This window comes from Hoplias malabaricus, chromosome Y, assembly GCF_029633855.1.
Source record: "Hoplias malabaricus isolate fHopMal1 chromosome Y, fHopMal1.hap1, whole genome shotgun sequence".
Taxonomy (NCBI): Eukaryota; Metazoa; Chordata; class Actinopteri; order Characiformes; family Erythrinidae; genus Hoplias; species Hoplias malabaricus.
In genome coordinates, this window is record NC_089820.1 from 13,075,466 (window position 1) to 13,088,394 (window position 12,929).

Below are 12,929 nucleotides of genomic sequence, written 5' to 3' on the forward strand. Positions count from 1 at the left end.
GTGTGTCTGTGTTGCCCTGTGAAGGACTGGCGCCCCCTCCAGGATGTATTCTCGCCTTGCGCCCGATGATTCCAGGTAGGCTCTGGACCCCCCGCGACCCTAAATTGGATAAGCGGTTACAGATAATGGATGGATTTCAACTGGATTTTATGTGTTTTCAGCATTTCCACACAGGTTTTTATAGGAGCAATCTGTAGGATATTTACTGTAAATAGTCATGAAATGCCCAGGGTGAGTGATCATAGATTAAGAAAACTGTAAAAGGTAAAACACTGCTGCCTCTCATAGGATTGCTAAAGCAGTATATTCTCTTTGGGAAGTGCCCAGAGCTGAGCCTATATTATCCCACCCTCCGAGGTCCAACCTGTGATCCCACCACTTTGTCCCATCATTTTACAGTCCACCGTGTGGCCAGGTCTACAATCAGTGTCTCACAGCCATGAAATGACCAAGTGAACAGAGTTAAGGTTATATTTTACCAGACCCAAAAAGCCCCACATAGGCCTTATGATTGAACATTGGAGGCAGTTTAGATACAGCAACACTACAGAACAGAGCCAGAGCTGGTTCATTTTCTCCTGAACAGGTAACAGCAAAACATTTCTGAAAAAAAAAAATATAGAAGTACAGACGCCCATGTATAGATTAAGAGGAGTAAATGCCATAGGGTGTGTGTTTTATATAAAGAAAGTGAGGCATAGTGATGTATGAAAGGTGTCAGGGCTGTGTTTTATACGAGGAAGGTGAATGACAACATGATTGAAAGGTGTAAATACCATTGCATCATTGTTTTAAAGAAATTGATGCAGGTTCATGTGTTTCTCGTGGTGTGTGTGTGTGTGTGTGTGTGTGTGTGTGTGTAAATGAGTATTGAATAACAGTCTAGAGAACAAAGCAAATAAGACTCTTAAACTGACACATGAAAGGTGGAACGAAATGTTTGTGAAAATTGTGAATAAGATCGGCCTCCTAAAAAACATGTGTGGTGGCAGGGAAAGTTGGTAAGTAAGACCAGCCTGGCCTAGTTGAAATATTTCGGGTGGATTTGGACAGTAAAGGCTTGTAAATGCAGGGAAATGGCGGCCGCATGTTCACTTTTTTGGCATATGTACGTGTTCGTGAAACAGTGAACACTTTTCTGTGTAAACATGTTGATTACGGCGCATTCTTCTTAGCTATTATGGCCCAAAGTTCTTAAACTTGTCTCTTGCTTGTTCGTTCAAACTGGCAACCTGTTTGAGCTTCATGTCTGGGAAGGAGGTTTTGAAACTGTATTATAGTTTTTAAACGTTTGGTGTCAATGTTACAGATTGCTCCTTTAAATTACTCTAATGAAGAGGAAATTTGAATGAGTGAAATTAACTTGAAACTGTGAGCCCTATGTGTGGGGCTTTGGTACACTCCCAGCTCCCAGCATGCACCTTTTTCACTTTTTTGAGGTTTTATTTTCATTGTTGTGTGCTGTGAGGTTGGGAGTAATATATATGATGCTTTTAGGTTGTTTATTGGTGTTTGGTCTTTGTAGCGAGAACTGTGTTTTGTCCAAGGCCTCACCCTCAGAGTGAAACACTGCAGCTTTGGTGAGGTTCCAGCTGAGTCTCTATACAAGACATGTCCAAATGCTGCCTGTCACTTGTTCTTATTCTCTAATGTTATTTTCAGAGAGCTTTAAAAAGGTTTAATAGAGAGTTTTCAGTAAAGGCAACAATGACACTGGACATCACAAATATTTACATTTAAAAAAGTAATATCAATACTTCTTTTAACTGGTCCAAAGCTATTGCTTTTGTTAAAGACATGACAGCTGATCTGTGAAATTGTATGTAGTGTGTTACGTTCTTTCACTCTTGTTTTCTCTTTTGCTTTCTCCCTTACATGTGCGTCTTTGTTTCTTTTTATTTTTGTGTGTTTTATGTGTGAAAAATCATAATAAAATATATTCACCAAAAAAAAAAATACTTCTTTTAACTTAAGTGCCTATGTTGGAATGTGTCGTGTACTTTCAGTGTATGTAGTTTTTTACAGTGTGCTATAGATGGTTCTAGACAGGACCTTTTACAAAAGAGTTCATCTAGTGTTATGATATCAGGCTTGGTGTATAGAACCCTTTTAAAAAAAGGTGCTGTATAGGACCATCTATAGCACATTCTCCATCAATAAGAAGAGTGCCTTCATGATGCAAAGATCCCTTTAATCATGTAAAAAGGTTTTCAAGTGTTCAGGGTTTTTAAAAGAACCATTTCCTTTAATAAAGCACCCTTGTAGAACCATAATTTTTAAGTGTGTACCTTTGTTGAGTAGCCAGGCATCTAAACTATCTGCTTCCTGAATGATGTCATGGACATGTGATTGGACTTAGATTGGATTGAAGTTGTAAAAGAAAATTTTAAATGGATCATGAAGAGAGCATTTTTTTTCTGTATTCTGTTCTTGTAATAAATTATATTTTGGACCCAGCTCAGAGAACACCTACCGAGAAGCACTGGTTTACAGTGTAGTACATATTTCATCATTTTTTTGGAGAAATAATGGGCTTTTTATGATTGACAAATAGAAACCAGAATATTAAGGTGACTGACAAATTCAGTTAATGATTTAATGAACAATTATTATTAATCATTTTGGTTTGTGCGTAATTTTTACTTCAATATTTTTATTGATGTTTTTCAAAATTTCATCCAAGTGTGTTTTGTTGCAAGAGTTCTCTGTACATAAAACATGACATTTGTGGGAGTGTGTGGAACTGAAGGAATAGTGGTACTGAAAACTATACTATGATACTTTTTCTTCTTGTTAATTTTTTTTTCAGCAATTGAAATGAAACAAGTTTGAAGTACATGCTCAAACAATTCATATAGAATGTATATATTAATAACTGTCAAATTCACTTTGTAGTTAAAGCATAATTACACTGTCATATTTAACAAATAGGCAAGTTTAATCTCTAAGGTTTGAGAAGCACCTTTACATAAATCAATTTAATCTCTAAAAATTGGTTGTGGAGTTTGTGGTAATTCACATGTAGAAACATACCAAAGCAAAATATCAGCACTTTATAATCTTTTTCCCCTGGTTCCTCCTGCACTGTGCTCTGAGAAACTGCCATCACACAGCGCCTCAAAAAACCAGGCCCGTTGCTTGTCATTTGTTTTGAGGCACCAATCTCCATTCTTCAGCAATAGAACTTGTCCCTTAATAAGTTCAAGGCATTTCAATAATTAGAAATATGTAAAAATCTTTCACATTTTGATATAAGTGTGATTTTAAGTAGATGCAGCACAGCTTAGACATATTAGTAATGGCTTACCATTGTTCTCAGGTTCCTTTCAACTGTTGAAGCTTCAGTTAGCGCATAGTGTATAGTAAATTACATCCAGTGTCATGGATTGGTTTGTCTGGGGAGCAGAAGTAGAGTAACATGAATTACCCGTAAAAGATGATCCTCTTAGACAAATGCAGTATCCTTAATAAGGATAAAGTGTGTGACTCTGGTGGCATGTGTGTGGGTTTTGCGTGGGTTTTAATTGCACTGTTTGTTTCTTAAAAAAAAAAAGTAATTCTGGTTGATAAAACACGGGAGACATTCTATATTATACAACAGTTAGTTCAGACAAAGTCAATTCATTGGAGATGTAGATGAGTATAACAGCACTGGAACTTTTTACTCTACAGGGATCACTCAACTTTACAAGAGTTTTCTACTAAATATTAATTAAGCAATATCAGGAGAGGAAGTTTTGAAGGGCAGTGCTACGGCATCAGTTGCTTCCTTGGGCTTCAGCTGGATTTAAATCCTTTACAGCTAAAAATACATGATATAAAGTAGCTGACCTGGTGTAATATAGACCTACACAAAGTAGCAAGTTAGTGTGCAGGAAAATGTTTGTGCTGCTAGGCAACTCTCTAGCTTCAGCCTGTTTGAAGGACTATTAATGTGGTCAATGCTAAACAAATTGTTCAACATATAATCTGCTTTGGTTTATTACTGTTAACTAAAAAAAATGGCTCTTGTAGGACTGGTGAATAAAAGCCAGGTCACACTCTGGGTCATGCTGCTACTGAATATGAACACGGCTGTGATTATCTTCAGTACAAACACAATTTGGATCACAGGTGATGTTTGGATTTTGAAATTTCAAATAGTAAATTTTAGTGTGAATAACTGTCTGGTAATACAGCTTGGTTCTGTACTAGGATTAAATGTAGGCACTCAGTTTTAGTTAAAAAATAATTTTAATAACATGCAGAGCTGGTCACTGCAATTTGGAAATCTATCTGAGTTAAATATTTGCTTAGTCTCAGCGAAATCTACTAAAATTTGAAACTCTACAATGAAAAGCAGAGCAGCAGATATATCGGCTACACTAGTAAGTGGACAACTTCTTAATCTTTCTATGAAGATTATTTAAGATTATTGTTATTTTTCCATTCAATGAGTAAGCTTCTATCCACTGTTTTTGCTGTTTAGTTAAATGTCTGTAATGTTTTCAAAGAGCCTGCTGCTAATAATCATTTGGAGCGTAGAGTTATGGTGACCTGTAGGGTTAAAGCTAGGGTTTGGTTTAAAGTTTGGATTAAATGTAGGGTTAAGGCTAAATTAAGGGTTGGGATTAGGTTTAGAGTTAGGCTTGAGTTTAGGGTTAGGGTTAACGGTGATTTAGCACGCACACATTTGTGAACCCATGAAGGGTGATCTACATTCCTTTCTGATTGTATTGGCCAGAGGTGTATAAAGACTATTGGCACTAAAGTGTACTATGTAAAAGTCTTAGGCACATAAGCACATTATGTAAAACCATAAAACACTGTAGGACATAACATGGTAAGAAGGGCAAAGGTACACTCCTAATTATAAAATATGTAATTTCCTGCAATATTGAACCATTTCTAGAAGCATTAATAATGGACATTTTCAATGGTATACAAAGAGCGTCCAGGGCGTTTAGAATAAAGCAAAAATAAAAAATTACAATAAATGCTATCCCCCCCTGGAACCTAGCTCGGCCAAACTAGTTAGCATTTATTTATTTACACCCCCCCACCCCAAACACTAATAAAGTACATGTTTACAATCATTTCCTTTGTGTGTGTGTGTGTGTAAATAAATGCAAACTAGTTTGGCCAAGCTAGGTTCCAGATTTCTCCTCGATGCCCACAGACTTCACAAAGATTTGTTTAATTCCATTAGCAGGCCCTGATCTCATTAAATGAAGTATTGATTAGCACAGCCCAAACAAACACATGGACTTTATATGAAAATGTTAGTCAGTTGTGAGCCAGTAAACACATCCAGTTTTGATAGCTTTTAAATCTACATTTCTCAGGGGGCCTGAAGTGTTATCACAGAATTTTATGATGCTTTTGAATATTTCTGGATCATCTATTGGAAATCTGTGTGTGTGTGTGTGTGTGTGTGTGTGTGTGTGTGTGTGTGTGTGTTCCTTGTCAGGGAGCACCAAGTGATGCAACCATGATGTCAGTGGGTCCAAAAGAAGCCCCAGAAGTATAAATGGAGGAGTGCTGATGCTGCACTCTGACCACAGACATGCACACAACAACAAACACCAACACACACACACACAGCTGTATTGCCACAGAACACACTGAATGAGAAAAGTATATTAGAGCCTGCCCAGAAAAGTGCAAAACACAGCAAAACCATTTCTGTAACTGTGTAAATTGCTGTTTAAGGGCCATTGGAGGAGGGATTACTTAAAAAAAGAAGATTCTATTATTTGAAAATGTATATGTAAGTGACATAGATTGTATTGATCATTTATTTGCACCAAAAACTTTATTTTAAAATTTTATTTTCTTTCTAAACACTGCTCTCCTGTGCATTCACAGCAAACTCCAGGGGTAAAGCAGGAGTGTTACGTCATAACTGGATCCTATTTACCCTGAACAGCCATAAAATAAAAGCCACCTCATAGTTTCTGCACTCGTTGGCCTATTTCCTCAACTTCACGTATCATATAGGTTCACTTTGTAGTAGATGCACACTGTAGTTTTCTTTCGTTCTGTTTTTCCATATTCAGGACCCTCACAGAGCAGGTGTAATTTAGGTGGTGGACCATTATCAGTGCTGAAGTGACAGTGATGTGGTGGTAGATGTGTGTTAGTGTGTGTCAGTGGTGGACAAAGTACACAAACCATGTACTTGATTTAAAGTACAGATAATCAAGGTTAAATATATCTCTAGTAAATGTAGAAGTCCTTGTTGTAGATCTCCACTTGAGTAAAAGTACAAAAGTATTTACCTTCAAATGTACTTAAGTATTAAATGTAAAAGTATCATGATGTACTGTGCCTCTAATTTTAATATTATACATTTTGTAACAACACACTGTAGTCTTTTAATAGACTGCCATTTGATAATCTGACAATTAACAGTGCAGAAATTGCAAAAGATTAAATACAATGAATGATGTTATATCAAGCGTTACATACTGCCCCTCCAGACCAGCAGAGGTCGCTCTCTCCTGAGTATTAAGCCCAATTTCTGTTGTTGAACCAATGTCGTAGGCAACGTGGCCTGATGTGCACCGCTCCAGAAATATAACTCATCGTGTCTACGCAGACCACAATGACTGAGATTGGTCTGCAGTTGGTGCACTAAATAGTGCACTTACTACTACACCACTATCTCAAACCACTGTAATTGGTTTGAGGAAGATGTTTGAAGTTCAGTGGTTTGGCAGTGTAATTGCATAGCAATGCAGAAGCCAGTGTGGTTTTCTAACCTCCTTCAAAGGTTACATAGTGAAGCTTCTGCAGTGCTGAGCCAAGGGAAGCAATGTCAGAGACTCTGTTCTCCAAATTACAGGTCAGTGAAGCATCACAATGATGTGTGATGTGAAAAAAATAATTTTAAGGTAAAAATATTACAATGTTCCTTTAAGTTCTCAGTTTTGTCTACATAGTTGCAGAGCATAGTTTGAGCTATTTCTGCAATTCTGAGACACCTGTTTCTTAAACTGGCTACAGTTTTGTTATTCTGACTTTTTGTCTGATACTTGTTTTTGGGTTTTGGAATATTTCTTCTGATTTAGACCTCACTTCACGTATTGTGTTTAATAAATCTCCAACTGACTCTCACTCTCTGTGAGTGGTTTGTGACTAAAGCTCTGTAAACTGTGTTTAGGAATGAATAGTATTTACTGATTACTGAAATACAGCCAAATACTAAACAGTACAAATAATTGTGTTCATTCATAAAAAATGAAGTCTGCCTTTGGTGTTATTGGTTTTAGGTGGAGAAACATTTTCACTTAGCAAGGCAACTGAGTTCGTTCAACTCCTAGCAACAGTGCCATTGTGTGTGGCGTGGAGAACTGTGCAGAGCAGAGAAATTTGTTCAGGCTCGTAACGTTTTTTTTCACACATAAACCAAAAGAAACGGAAGATTTTCTTTAATGGAGTAAAAAGTAAGATGTTTGACTTTGAAATATAGTGGAGTTAAAGCAAAAAGTCACCCAAATTGAAATACTTCAGTAAAGTACAGATACACAAAAAAGTACTTAAGTACAGTAATGAATTACATTTACTTCATTACTGTCCACCACTGGTGTGTGATGTGCTTTTACGAGTGGATCCAACAGCAGTGTTTCTGGAGGGTTTTTTTTCTTTTTAAACATTGTGTCTACTCACTCTCCATTCTTTGTTGGTCCACCATGTAAAAATAAATCCAGAGACAGTAGCTCATCTGTTGCTGCACAGTTTGTGTTGGTCATCCTCTAATCTTTTATCTGTGGACACAGAATGCTGTTGTCTGGATATTTTTGGTTGGTGAACTATTCCAAGTTCAGCAGTGACACTGAGGGCTTTAGAAATTCCCGCAATACTGCTGTGTCTGATGCACTTGTAACAGCACAACACACACTAACAGACCACTACAATGTCAGTGTCACTGCAGCACTGAGAATTGTATTCAGAGAAACAGATGAACTACACAAGTTGGAATCCTAATAGACTGGAGTTGATAAAATGGACAATGAGTGTAGAAACAAGGAGGTGGTTTTAATGTTATGGCTTATCAGTTTATAGGTTGTTAACCTTTTCACAGACTTATCCAAAAAACTAGACTGATATGAATAAGCAAACACAGGATGTAAGGACTGTTTTCCTTAAACCTGAGGCAGGAAAAACAAAAGTTGTTTTTCTCTTAAGAGGACAGCCATCAGCCATAATAACCGGCCTTTGTGAATTTCAAATGAAACCATCTGGCCCTTGGTCACTTTCAAGGGAATAACACATTAATAATCTAATTTCAATATCTGTACACAGGCTGAAATTTGTAAGATTAATAATATCTCCAGGCAAGTTGTGAGTCACTCTCTCACAGTGAGACGCTCCTGTTAACCTGCATCACTTCTCTCTTCCAACTCTTCAAAAATATTTCAGATCAGGCCACAGCTACTAAAACACAGACACAGAACTTAGTAATCCCATCATTCCAACTGATTAACGTTCATAAGCAACAGCTTAAAAAGTTATTACATTGAAAACACATTTTTTAAGGTAGATATTTATTGTTGACCCATTCCATTTAAAAGCAAAATTTCCCCAAAAAAGGGGAAATGAAAGCACCTCATTGCCCTGACAACAGTAAACAGAGCATGTTCTTGTCTTTATTTCCTTGTGATTTTCTGTATTAACATCAAAAACTGGTTAATGAGACATTAATCAGTCTTTCAAATTATTGTTTAGTTTTTATTCATTGACAAAAAAGGAATACATTTCCTTAGGAATACAAGTCCTCATTTTGAAATAATTCTTGTTTTTGTTGTTAAAAAAATTGGTCAAAGAATATTTTAATCATGATTTTCATTAACAAAATTAACACAATTAGTTCAAAATGAATCATCCAAGTCAATACCTGCTCTCACTAATATTGGGTGAATGCAGTCAGATCCTTACAGAAATGTCCCAGAATCAAGTCTAAAGATTTCTCAGAAGAGCAGAAGCTGTTATGGCCATAAAGAGTGGCAAATTCCCAAATAATACCTTAGTTTTCAGTAAAAAAAAAAAAAAAAAAGATAAGAAACAGTGTAATATCAGTGTAATAAAGTAAATATTTGAAAGAAATAGCATTTAAGTGTGTAAACCAAATAATCAGACATTAACACATTTTTTTTTAAAAAAGCATTTGACATTCCTCACAATTAACACATGAGAAGCGTGATGTTAGAAATAAGTCTTTATTTCTCTGGGCATCAGCTGAACCCGAACAAAAGCATCACAAACAAAAAACACATATTTGGTAAGAAGGCCTGCAGTGTTTCAGAGATGACATTCATAACATTTGTGATTATAAATATTGTTCAGTGTACAAGAGTAGAAAAAACTATAGAAATATGGCTGTACAAAATTTACACATCTGCCCATCCACTCAGCCTCTGTTTTTGCACGTAATGTTGGGTTATTCTCTTCCTCCGGTGAGAATAAGAAGAAATGATGGATCGTGTAGCAGTTTACAAAGGCAGGAAATGACATAATTATGAAGATCATTGATTGTAAGGGTCAGTGGTGTAACAAAATAAACAAAGCTAAAACGAAATATGTGTTAAATAAATATAATAAATATAAATACATATAAATAAGGGATCTAAATACATTCTCTCCCTCTCTCTGTATAGTATTATCTCATATATATATATATATATATATATATATATATATATATATATAGTACTGTGCAAAAGTTTTAGGCACCAGAGATTATGATATTTAAAAAGCTATTTATCTCAGCAGTAAGTGTTTATTTGCTAAAAACAAACCAATAAACATCAAATAACACCCAATGTTAGAATAAAACCAAATAACATTACTCCAGTGAGTGTGATACTCTGTGTGTGAATGTGTTGGTTTAACTTTTTCCAAATCTCACCTCGTGGAGTCCGTATTATTTGAGGGTATCATCCAATACCTAGTTTTAGCAGTTAATTAATAATTATTTTAAATAATGTGTGCAGCTGATTTAACAAATTCATGCGTTCAAAGAGAATCTGAGCAAAACATTGTTCTTCAAACTCACTCACACTTACTACTTTATAGAAAAAAATATCTTATATTTCTTATATGTTGTATTTTATTTTTTTTTTTTTTAACTTTATATATAACTTTACAAGCACCACTCTTGAGAAGGCATTAGTTTAAATATATAGAATTCTCTTAGGTGCCTAAGACTTTTGCACAGTACTCTCTGTGTGTGTGTGTGTGTGTGTGTGTGTGTGTGTGTGTGTGTGTGTATATACTGGGCAAACATCAGAGGCTACTGTTCATTTACCATTAAATACAAGTGGAACAACATTGTTAGAAGATATAGACGAGGGATGGAACTCCTAACAGCCATGCAATTGTCACCATCAGATAAACAGCTTTCATCTTAAAACCTTTCATCTGAATCAAGTGTGGAAAATCAAGTTCCTCTCACTTGCTTCAGATCTGATATGATTCTGTCCATCCTTCCTCTGAGAGAAAAATCTCAACCCTCTGAGTTTGAAAGAATGTGCGAAAAAATATATATACAAAAAGAAAATCAAGCAAAAGAGCTGCTGGTGCTCCTAGAATAGCAGAATGGCCACCTCAGGGCCCTGACATTTTAACATCCCTGGATTTGTTTGGGATTCTGTTCATCATTAAAATTAGAAAACATATAAGGATGAAATTTGGAGGCGTGGAAAAATATCTTTTCACATTTCATTTCAGTCTTTCATAGACAGTGGAAGCTGCATTAACAGCAAGGAATGAACATAGAAAATGCTGAAAGGGTTTAGTATTAAGTAACGTTAAGTAATATACTTCCGTGCAGAGGCTTCTGTTTGATTTTCTATTTAATTAACTAGGTTTTAGTGAAAGGTTATTTGTACTTAATAGCCATTTTGACTGGAAATGAAATAACATGGGAACAAAGAATTAATGCAAAGCACAAAAAAAAACCTGCCTTGTGGAGCAGTCCCTAAATATGTCTAAGAATGTGTGAAATAGCACTCCTTGTGGTGCAATTCTAACAATACCTTATATGTGTTAGTGCCATTTAGGTGCTTTGCATCCAAATATTATGGTCTCTGAATTTCGCACAGTAATTTGTATATATTTGATTTATATAAGCTTATATTATAAATATAAATAAATTCATATATATATATATATATATCCCAATATTTTCTGAGACTTTTTGTGCACTGAATATTGTTAAATGGTAAATAATGGAAGTTTAAAAAATAAAAATTAAAAACTATAATAATACTTTGTACTTTGTAAATATTTCACAGGTGGAGATTAGACGCTCTTGTGACATTCAGTTAATAAAGCTCAGCTTTGTTTACTTTCTTCTTTCCCTCTCTGTGTCTTTTCATTTCAGATGAGTGCCTGGGAGAATATTTCCCCCACGCTTTTATGTTTTTCACAGCGTTAAGCTTTGTGAAGCCCATATGGACGACTGGGGGCCAAACAGTGCAGCAGCAACAGGTTTTCATTTCTCCTCAAACTCTGTGTTTCAGCCTAGGAACAAGTCTCACCGTCACAAACTCCATTGAAACAAAAGCAAAAAACACTGAGCTTTTATCCCATAAATAAGGTCAACATTCATCATAGATGAGGCATCTGTATTGTTGCACCATACAAGCATATTATTTCCTAGTGAAATGCAATTAAAATACACAACAAAGATATCAGACTCAAAACCCCTGAATATGAAATAGCTGTCAAATGCAAGCAAATTGTGTGGTTGCCAACAAGGTCTAAACACAACAGCATTTAGGAAACAAATGAGAAAATTAAGTCAGAATGCAATATCATTAATTAATTCATTCATTCATTCATTCATTCATTCTCTGTAACTGCTTATCCAATTCAGGGTTGCGCTGGGTCTGGGGCCTACCCGGAATCACTGGACCCAACGCAGGAACACACCCTGAAGGGTCAACAGTCCTTCACAGGGCGACACACACTCACACAGTCACTCACACTCTCATACCTCTGAGCAATTTTGAATCGCCAATCCACCTAGCAACATGTGCTTTTGGACTGTGGGAGGAGACCGGAGCACCCGGAGGAAACATACATAGACATGGTGAGAACACACCAAACACCTCGAACCCATAACCCCAGGACCCTGGAGCTGTGTGACTGCGACACTATCTCCGGCGCCACTGTGCTGCCATGCATTATCAAAAGATGACAAAAATTAAGGGTTATCAAAGAACAAAAATGTGAACACTAAGAACACAAAGACATTAACAGAGGACACAAACACATTGAAAGAGAACGCAATAATGCTAATGGTACCCAAATGCTATCAGGGAACACAACATAGAGCTATCATAGAGCAGAAAATCTCAACAGAGAGAGAAAAAACATGTTGAAGAACACAAGAATGCTATCAGAGAACCCAAAAATATTAACAAATACTGAATCAAAACAACAAAAGACACAATAAACATGAAGGATAAACACTTCAGCTAATATTGTTTTAGGTTTCTTGCTTTTGCACTCTCACTTAATGTTGTCATGTTTTTTCCTTTCGTTTTTATTCTCGCTAAATGTTGTCTTGTGATCTTTGAAACCTAAATGCTGTTATTTGACTGACTGGACCATTGTTTAAATTGTATCACCAATGAGACTGGAAATCAAGAATGTGTGATATGTACCTCTTTTACAGCAGATGATAAACGAGGGTCATTTCTGGAGCTGCTGCTGCTGCAGGGTTCTTTAGTTGAATTTGGAGGAATCTGAATTATTTGTTAATTATCAAAAATGAATAATTCCCTTATATAGAAAAAAAATGCCTCCAGACTATGGTGGACCTGATTATTGACATTTCTGGAAGAAGGAACTTGTGGCATCAAACATTCAGCTATTCTTCAGAGGAAATAAACTCAGTGATGAGTAATTAAGTCATTTTTGACAAGATGCTTCAGACCGCC